An 11115-nucleotide genomic window follows, 5' to 3' on the forward strand; every position below is an offset into this window, starting at 1 on the left:
GAACTTGCAGCACAGTAGATAATTTATTAGGGCAAAGGCACATAAATGAAGGAAATTTTTTTTTTTTGAATGTCGGGAACGAAACCATCGTTAAAGACACGTAGTCAAAGGCGTAAGGTAGAAGAAGCACAGTACCGGAATTTTGTTCCTAAGTGCCGAAGCACGGAAGCATTTGAGACAGTTGACGGAAACCCGTTGCAAGTAAATATAGTTAACCCAAAGCCTGTATCAGATTCGACATTACAAGAAATATCAGAAATTTTGGACACGAGAAAGCGAGCAGAAAAACCGAAAAAAGGCGAGCAAACTACGAGGGAAGAGAGTGAAGAGGAGTTGGAGGAAAGTGGTGCAGAGAGCGAAGGGGACAAGGAAGAAAGTAGGGCAGAGAGTGAGGAGGACAAGGAAGAAAGCGACATAGAGACCGGAGAAGACAGGATGTCAAACGTAACTCTTCGGGAAGCTTTGGAAAAAGCTAAAATTCCAGCCTTACCAAAATTTTTAGCCCCGCCCCTCTTCAATCCAGCTACGTCAGATCCAAACAGCTTCATCGACACCTACGAGAGAGTAGCTTTAACTAACTCATGGGATGACGCGCTAAAAATTTCATATTTGCCAATTTTTTTGGAAAAAGCGGCATTGGCGTGGTTTCGCCAATACACAACAACACAGTCTAATGCAGAGAAGACGTGGAGAGCGCTCACCAACGATTTTTTGGCGGAATTCGGCAGTGGTGAGTCTAAAAGGGGAGTAAGGGCAAAATTCGAAAACAGGAAGCAGGGACTGAACGAGGACATCAAGTCCTATTTTTTCGAGCTTCTGGCGCTACAGCAGGAGTTGGATCCAAAAATGTCGGATGAGTCCTTCAGGTCCCATTTTGAAAAAGGTCTTCTACCTTCGTTAGCCGAAACATTTTATATGTTTGCGACGACTAGTATGAGTAAGAACGAAATAAAAAACTTAGCTTTAAAAATTAGCGAAGTGAAAAAACTCACACTAATTAATAATATTTCTACAGACAGTGCATTTTTGACGACTCAACAGTATCCGTGCCAAAAATGCGCCAACCATGGAGAAGAGAAAAGAGAGGCAACGAAAAACCAAACACGCAGTGGACTGCCATCTACAAGAACTAGGGACGGCCGCCCTAAATGTTTTAACTGCGGAAAGCCTGGACATTTCGCGGCCGCGTGTCGTAGTAAGGGACACGTGTCGACACATCAGGAAAAGGTGAAGAAGTGCTTTGTTTGTGGAAAACCAGGGCACTTTGCAGCAGTCTGCAGAAGTAATCCAAAAAATAATAATGGAAATGCAGGTAACTCACGGTGGGGGAGAGGCCCAAAAGAATAAGGACGGCGTCAAGGGGGCGTTCGGATGTCGTCCTTGTAAACCAAACAGGGAACACAAGAACGCCGGATAACATAGTAGTGTTAAAAGGGAAAATAGAAGGTAAGGTCGTAAATATTATAATAGATACAGGGTGTAGTAGTAATTTAATTAGTAGGGATCTTGTAAATATAAAGAGTGTTGGTCGTACTACGAAGGATTTATTTTTAAGAACTATAGGTTATCACAAAATTTCTACGTTAGGAAAAGCGGATATTGGGATTGAACTCGGAATAAAGAAGTTCAAAGTTGAGGTGGTGGTAGTAGACAAACTACCAAGTCCAATAATCCTAGGTGTCCAGTTCCTAAAACAGGAAGAAGCCGTGATCGATTTTGCGAAAGGGAAGATATTTCTTTCAAAATCGGGAATGGTGTTGGAAATGACGTCAGGAACTAGGTCAGTGTTAACAACGAGGTCAGCGTTGTGGAATGAACTGACACGAACACCGGCAAGTGCGACTGAAATTGATGACAGTGGCAAAATAAAGCTGACCGCATCACGGGATGTCATCGTTCGTCCTGGACAGGAAATTAGCCTAATGTTAAACTCGGAAGAAAAAAATTCACTTGCAAGAAACATGGAGGTCGCCAAAAATGAGACGTTTTTGGTTAAAAGGGGTTTATTAATGGATGTTGCACGATCACAATCAGGAGAAAAATTTGATGCCGTGTTAAACAACAAAAGTAACGTACCAATTAAAATTTTCCAAGGGACTTCATTAGGATGGCTAAAAACGGACACAAGTGTTGAAACAGTGGAAAATTTGGTACTACATACCACAGGAGATGAAGAAATGGTTCGGTTGATAGATCATCAGATCGACAGTGACTTACCCGAAAACGAACAACACAAACTAGTTGATGTTTTGCAAGAATTCCCGGACGTATTTGCAGCAACGTCAGATCAATTAGGAAAAACTAATCTAGTTGAACATGAAATTGATGTACAAGGAGCAAACCCTATAAAATGTAAACCGTATCGAGTATCACACAAGGAAAGGGAAATTATAGATACACAAATACAGGAAATGTTAGAAAATGGTATTATCGAGCCAAGTTCAAGTCCATGGGGATTTCCGGTGGTTCTGGCAAAAAAGAAAGATGGAAGTACAAGATTTTGCGTAGACTATCGAAAACTTAATGAAGTAACAAAGAAGTGCAACTGGCCCATTCCGAACATTGATGACATAATGACATACATTGGTCACGACAACAAATGGTTTTCAAGTCTGGATTTAAGAAGTGGCTACTGGCAGGTTTCCGTAAAGGAGGACTGTAGAGAATACACAGCGTTTATAGCACAAGGTCACGGACAATATCAATTTAAAATGATGCCATTTGGATTGTGTACAGCACCAGCAACGTTTCAGGCTCTGATGGATAAATTATTTGCAGATATGAAATGGAAGGATATTCTAGTGTATTTAGATGACGTAATTATTTTCTCAAAGGACATAAATGAACATATAGAAAAATTGAGGAAGGTTTTTCAACGATTATGCCAAGCAGGGCTGAAATTGAAGCCGAGCAAGTGTACGTATCTGAAGAAAGAAATAAATATTTTGGGGTACAAGGTCAGTGGGCAAGGAATCAGCGTGGACGAGGATAAAATTAAAGGGATTTCGAAGTTTCAGACTCCACGAAATGTTAAGGAGGTACAACAATTTTTAGGAATGTGTAACTATTACCGGAAATTTATAAAAAATTTTTCCGTAATAGCGCGCCCTTTGCATGAAACAACTAAACGAGATTCAGTTTTCTTGTGGAATGAGGAAAGAAATGTAGCTTTTGAAACATTGAAAGAGAGGATGATAACTGCGCCGGTATTGAAACGATTTAATCCCAACAGAGATTGTGAACTGAGGGTTGATGCAAGTTTCCAGGGTTTGGGAGCTGTACTCTTACAAGAGGATGACGAGGGCCAATTACATCCAGTAGCATATATCAGTAGGACAGTCACGAAAAATGAGAGAAATTTAGGAATAACAGAACTGGAGTGTTTAGGATGTGTATGGGCACTCGGTTATCTTCGACATCTGGTATATGGGAGACATGTTACTATCGTTACAGACCACAATGCAATCAAGTGGTTAAAAACAATTAAAGACCCGACAGGTAAACTAGCAAGGTGGTCCATTAAGTTGTCGGAATTTGATTACACGGTGGTTCACAAAAGCGGAAATAAACATAAAGATGCCGACTGTTTGTCTAGGAATCCGACGTCAAGCGGGACTCAACAGGATGAAGAAAATGCAGAAGAAATTCCCACATACCTGGTCTCGAAAGAAGATCTCAGAAAACTTCAGCTTGAAGACGAAGAGCTAAAGAATATAATAAAGGCAATTGAAGATCCTGACAACGTCGACCTACCAATTGGCTTACGAAAGAGGGCAAAAAATTTTACAATAATAAGGGGAGTATTACACAAGAAGAACACCATAGCAACCGGATTAGAAAACCTGTTAGCGATACCTAAATCGTTGATTGGAGAAATTCTTTACAACCATCATAGTGATCCATTCAGCGGCCATTTAGGGACTACAAAAACCTTTAACAAAATCAGGGAACGATACTTCTGGACTAAAATGCGACAGGATGTAGAGAAGTTTGTGAGGGGATGCGCAGATTGTCAGGCGTTTAAGGGTGAAGATTTCAAGAAGAAAGCGGGTATGTTACAACCAATTTCGGTAGGGAAACTGTGGTCAATGGTATCAGTGGACCTGTTAGGACCATTCCCTAGATCGAGATTAGGAAACACAATGGTTATCGTCTGTACGGAGTATGTCTCTAGATTCGCTGTGGCTGGAGCCATAAGAGATGGGACAGCAAAAAGCGTAGCCAAGTTTATTTTTGAGAACATAATGTGTACGTACGGAGCTCCTAGATCTTTTCTGAGCGACCGCGGAACAGTTTTTAGGAGTCAGATGGTAACCGACCTACTGAAACTTATGGGAGTCGCCAAGGACCTGTACACAACTGCGTATCATCCACAAACAAATGGGCTTGTGGAGAAGTATAACAAGACGTTGGCCAAAATGCTGGCTATGTACACAAGTACTGACCAGAAGGATTGGGATTTATACGTAAAACCGACCACATTTGCATACAACACCAGTGTCCAGGCTACAACAGGTTTTCCGCCATATTTGGTGCTTTTTGGGAGATGTCCAACAGTGCCAACCCAGGCTAATTTGATGGAGCCGGACATCGAACACGCAGATATTGTCCAGTTACGTGAGCGTCTTTTGGCAATCCAAGCGCAGGCTGTGGATAACATCTCTAAGAGGCAGAAGTACGACAAGCAACGCTACGACTCAAAACATCGGGAGGTAGATTTTGAAGTCGGGGAAAACGTGAAAGTATTTGTTCCCATCAGGAGAAAAGGAAAGAGCCCTAAATTAATGTGTAAATGGTTTGGTCCTTATAAGGTTCTTCGAAAAGTCAGCGCAGTAAATTACGAGCTGGAAATGGGGACGAAACAAAAACCTAGAAAAGAAATTGTCCACGTGGGTCGAATCATGAATTATCATGATCAATGGACATCCCCTGCGAAGGGAAATTAACATACATATTACTCGTTAGTTACATAATAATATAGTAATAAGTTTTTGTTAACTATTTAATTGGTGTAAATTAAAAATTAATATGATTTTAATTTTAGGATGTTAGTAATATACTACATGGGAATCTTATACTTTGGACAAGCGGTAGAAATAAATACGGGCGTTTACTGGCGAAAACTGCCCAATACCATTACATACGAAGCCAGTATACCCTTGATATATACGACCAAGTGGGAGACGGGAGACAACGCCGGACACAGCAGTACTAGCTTGATGGATTGTGGTGAGAACGGCAAATCTTTAAATTGTCAGTTGATCAAAGAAATAGAGAGGCTTTCAAATCTTTATGAGGGGGAACGTTCTATGTTGAGGCAACTAATAGAGGGAGAGATAGTAAGAGAGCAAGGTGTAAGAAGAAAAAGAGCTTTGGATTTCATTGCGAGTTCATTTGAGTGGTGCTGTGGTTTTGCAACACAGCATAAATTTAAAAAGCTGGCAGCAAATGAGCAGCAGTTGGCCGAACAGGTTAATCAGCTACAATTGGGGCTTACAGAATCTCTGAAAAGTATCGGTCAAGAATCGAAGGCATTTAGGAAATATCAAAACGACACAGCGAACACGTTCCGTCAGATCGAACGAAGGATGCACTTAGCAGAAAAGGTGGCATCAGATTTAATGGTGAAAGTCGAGAATCAAGTGCGAGGGGAGGAGAGATTAGCTTTGACAGCCATTTATAATAATTATTTGAATTTAAAAAAAATTATTAATACCATCAGGATCATGGAGCAGAACGAGGTGGCGACTGCGTGTAAACAACATCTTATTCCGCAGATAATACTCCCACCATCGGTACTGAGAGCGGATCTAATCTTGTTACAGGACAATATCGCTAATCACCGGCAGGAACTGGCCATTTCTGTTGGGGATGCGGAAGTCTTGTACACATTGCCAATTTGTGACTGTGTGTTGACTGAAAAGACGATAACAGTTCACATCCGCATACCTGTAAGAACTAAAGGATTTTCATGGTCTTTATTTGAATTAATTGCGGTCCCTTTCAAGTGGCACAATCAAACATGCAGAACTCAGCACGAGAGTGTGTACGTTGCCGTGTCAGAAGGAGTGAGCAGACAGGTGAGGGCGATATCCGGAGTCAGTCTTCACCACTGCAAACCTTTCGAAAACAAATTGTGTTTTTTGCCTCGATTTTCGGCAGATTCATTACATGGTCCAACATGTGTCAATAAGCTGGTTGCAGGAGGATCATCATTAGAGCTAAGCAGGCACTGCCCAATGACGTGCTATGATTCCACTGCAATGACCATAACAGAAGTTGAGGAAGAGACATATGTAATCACCCACGCGAGAAATGAATCCTGCATCAAGTGCAATAACCAACTAAGACCGATTGTGAAACAAGAGGATGCAGAACCAGGTGCTAAGAAAATCGTACTACCTTGCCACTGCCAACTCATGCTGCATGATGAAGTAATCATTGGCAGAAGATTTCCATGCAAAGAAGATGAGAAGGAAATAACCATAACGCATATTTTACCGGCACCGTGGTCGACAGTAGGGGCCATGGTAATTAACGATTTTGAAAAAACAGTGCCGCTACACTTTGACTCCCTGAAATCTTGTCTCAACGAGAACTGGACACTGACAATACCACACGTAAATTTAACCTCACCGATCGAGAAATTGGCGGATGTATACAGAAGGATAAAAGTGCATCAGGAGGATCACGACTGGACGAATACCTACACAGTACATGGGGATTCCATGATGCTTATCTGGAACCTCATACTGTCGGTAGGGTTGGGATACGTCCTATTTAGAAGAAACCCAATAGGAATGGTATACGCTGCTGCCCCAGGAGCGCATGCGTGGGGCGAGAAGGACCATTTGGATCATCAAGTAGTTCTGACGATCATGTGTATTGCCATACTTGTATTCATAGGATACATAGGGTTTAAAATGTGTAAATTTTTGTTTAGCCGCAAGCGAGGGACTGGAAGAAATAGGGACAACCCTAGAAAAGTTGAGAGTGGAAATGAAACCAGTGTACCCTTGCAGACAAGAGGACGACAAGTGAGTTTGTCAGAGGGGCGTCTAGAGTTGGGAGAAGAGGCGTTCCTAGCTTTGGCACGAGGCCAAAGTACGAGTATAATCATCCAGCCAATCCGATCGTCAGAAGAAGAAAGGGAATCTAATTAAAAAAAATTTAAAAGGTAAGAGCGATAACCAAATTTTGTCAAGGGGGGAGATAAAGAAAACATAGTCGTAAAAGGGAAACAAACTTTACAACAACAAAATGCAGCGTTGCAAGATCCGCGTATAAGTAATAAGAGTACGATGTAGGTCAGGGTAACCAGGTCACGGTCGTTACCGGATACCAGGCTTGAGGTGTTCGCCAGACACCTCATCGTACTCATATTACCACCATGTGTGTAGTAATTAAGTTAATGTAAGTTGGTAATGAAATGGGGATCAAAATTAAAGATCCAGTAGATGTAGATTTTAAGTAGATATAGGTACATTGTTATTGTAACGAATTAACACAATTTTCTTTTATATCGCATGGGGTGCCACAACAAGAGTCAAACGTCAACGTCCTGAAAACATCGAACTATCCTAGTGGTAGGCCACAGGGAGGAGTAGGGTCACGCAGTCACGCTAGAGTTTGGAAAAATTTGAACATCACCCCTTTCAAGGAGAGGAAGAGACGATGTACGCCGCCAGCATTTTCCACAAGTATGTCAAAGGACCAACAATGACAATGGACTCGGCAGACAAGTAGAGAAATAACGTCAATGAGCCCACATGTGAGATGAGCGACCCATATTTGACAACAAACCAAGAAGAATCCGATCCTATAAGCAATTCCTTTCTTGTTGAAAAATCATTCCTTTTTTCCAAGACGTAAAGATCCTTCCATATGATATCCTATGGTCGCTACTCTATCTATTGGTCCAGACTTTGAGAAGGAATCGAAGTGGGAGTGCGTAGCAGACGAAATTCCTGAACTGAGCTGAAAAAACAGGGAAAGAACTTGGACTGGCAGATGATCCGAACGAATCCCGACTGGTCGAAACTAGTGATAGTGAAAAGGAAGCGATGTGAGTCAGAGCGACTTGCAGAAATTAAGTGGCATCCCCACAGTGGAAAGAAGAGCGGAATTAGGGTAGAATTGTAAGATGTTAGGGTAGCCTAGTTTTAGGAAATTATTGTCGGGACGACAATCTTGAAGGGCGGGCAAATGTCACAGTTAGCAACAAGTTGCGAAACCGATTTGGCCTCAAAAAGTAAGTTTGGCTGATGCCAAGTATTTCGCAAAGAAACTACGAAATGCTTGGGCCAGCAGAAGGAACTTGGAGAGTGGCAAATCGAGGACAGTGAGTGACAGTTAGAGTTAGAGACTGTGACAGTGTGGGTCCCTTCAAGACTGCCAACGACAACCGTAATGATTAAGTAAGTACCAACTCCATATACTTAGTTTTGTAGTTAGTAGGTAATAAATCATAGAATAAGCAGACAAATGTTTTTATATAACACCCCCAATGGTCACAGGACGTGACAATAATTTCCCAGAAGTTAATAAGCGTTGTAGCGGTAAACTTAAGTCTTTTAAATGGTATACAGAGGAACTCAAAGAACAAAAACATGTTGTAGACGCTTTAAGGGTTGTGCAAAATTGTGTAAATGATGCCGAAACCGGCCAAGTTATTACTCTGTTAAAGAATGTTTATAGGAAAAATCTAAGGAAAGCCAAAATTTTTGTAAATGACAACTTTGTTATGTCGGCAACTAATAGGTCTAAAGCTGTATGGCATATTAGCAATACTGAACTAGGTCGAGAAAAAAAATCCACTAACTGCCAGAACAACATTAGTGTAGATGACTTTAATAATTACTTTGTTAATATCCCACTGGAGCTCTCTAAGCAGTTACAACAATCAGCACTTACAAATTTAACAGTAAATAGTTCAGTCGGGATGCGAAGTAAATCAATTTTTTTCAGAAATACTGATAACTTAGAAGTTTTAAATTTCATTCAGTCTTTAAAATCTTCTAAAAGTAGTGATAAATATGACCTCAACTCTATTGTCATTAAATCCATTGGTCCCATGATCGTAAATCATTTAACTTTTCTGTTTAATAAATGTATTGAGGAGGGAGTTTTTCCTCAATGTCTCAAAAATTCTAAAACTATAGCTATGTATAAGAAAGGAGACAAAAATTGCTGCAATAACTATCCTTCCATCTCCATATTACCAGTCTTCTCCAAAATATTTGAAAATATTATTAAGATTCGCATGGTAGATTTCTTAGAATCTAACGACTTATTTGCTAAAGAGCAGTTTGGTTTTCGGAAGGGTTTATCCACGACCATAGCAATTATGGATCTCCTTGACGAAATTCATACGAATAATGAAAATAGGCTTATTACCCAGGCAACTCTCTTAGACTTAAGCAAGGCATTTGATTGCATTCCACACGATCGCCTGTTAGATAAATTGTATAGGTACGGGATAAGAGGCCTGTCATTAGATTTGATAAGATCATATTTTCAAAATAGATGGCAATGTGTTGTAGAAAAAGGGAAATTCTCATCTAAAGAAAGAATCACCATTGGAGTGCCACAGGGCTCGATACTAGGGTAAGATCTTATTCGCAGACGATACCACATTATTAGATGCGGCTAAAACAATTGAGGATGTAAATTACCGGTCGAAGAATTCACTAAAATTGGCCGCTAACTGGTTGACGTTAAATCAACGTACCATGAACGAGGAGAAAAATCAAAACATAATATTTTCTTTAGCAACAGAGCATGCTTCCTCTGATCATCTAAATTGTGTTACTCTACTTGGTTTTGTTTTGGATGGGAAGTTTACTTGGCGTAGTCACATCGACCATTTAGCCGCTAAACTAAATCTTGTACTTTTTCAGTTGAAGAAACTCGTCATGCTTTGCTCCAATTCCATTGCAGAAATATTTTATCATTCTAATTTCCATTCGCTTCTCTCTTATGGTACAATCTTATGGGGAATTTCTGGTTATGCCATTAGGATCTTTAGAGCCCAAAAAAGAGCTTTTTAAACTCTGAAAGTTTTTTCATTATTATTAAAATTAATATGGAGTTTAAACACGTATCAGCCTCATCAATACAAACAAAAAAGAGCAGTTCGCATATTGGCGATGGAGACTTCCCAAATGGCCTCATGTAGGCCGCTTTTCAAAAAATTCAAAATCTTTCCACTGCCCTGCATATACTTATTTCAAATTTTATTACATGCGCATCTACATTCCCATGAATTTCCAAAATACTCATCTCATCATGTGTACTCCACCAGAAACGCAAATAAATTATTAGTTCCATATTGTAGGTTAACAAAGACACAGAGTTCTGTAAAAGTAATGGCAATAAAATTATATAATCTTCTACCTGACAAATTTAAAATATTGCCTATCAGAAATTTTAAACTAGAATGAAAACGCTATCTACAACTTCATTGCTTTTATAGCATTGAGGAATTCATAAAATCTTTTAAATTATAAATTTCGCTGTCGTGTATGATTTCCTATATTCTGACGTGTCCATATCATAAGTTGATTCTGGACTAGTAGTAAAAAAATAAAAATTAAAAATTAAAAAATTAAAAATATTTCCATAATCTACCTTAATTTTAAAATTTTTAATCGTCTTGTTATAAAGTACCACTAAAATGAATCATTTGTTATAATGGTAAATTTTTGCAGCGTATATTGCCGCACACTATCTTGAGAAGTACTCGGTCATTCGTCAACTCCAGGATGTTGATCCCGCGGGAGCAGGTATGTGTCACTTTTTTATGGTGGTGTGAAACATGTAAAATTGCTTTTGCGGTCATTCTAAATGTTATTTTTATTATTTTCTGTGCCCCCACTTGCACTTGGATCGTAAGGCACTCTTTAGTTATTTTTGTCTCACCAACATTCCTAATCACAACGTACATAACAGATTTAAAATTTCTCACGAAATAAAAAATTTCGTTTCTCTATTCCTTTCATTTTTTGAGATTCCTTTCAACACCACTGAAGATCAACCTGCTGTTGGGGGAAATCCTCTCCCGATATTCACAGAGGAAATAAAACAAATTTCTTAGTCGACGACTTTTGTACGCAT

This window comes from Zophobas morio, unplaced genomic scaffold (genome assembly GCF_036711695.1).
Source record: "Zophobas morio isolate AGI-343-1 ecotype UQ-CSIRO unplaced genomic scaffold, CSIRO_AGI_Zmor_V1 ptg000011l, whole genome shotgun sequence".
NCBI classification, from domain to species: Eukaryota; Metazoa; Arthropoda; class Insecta; order Coleoptera; family Tenebrionidae; genus Zophobas; species Zophobas morio.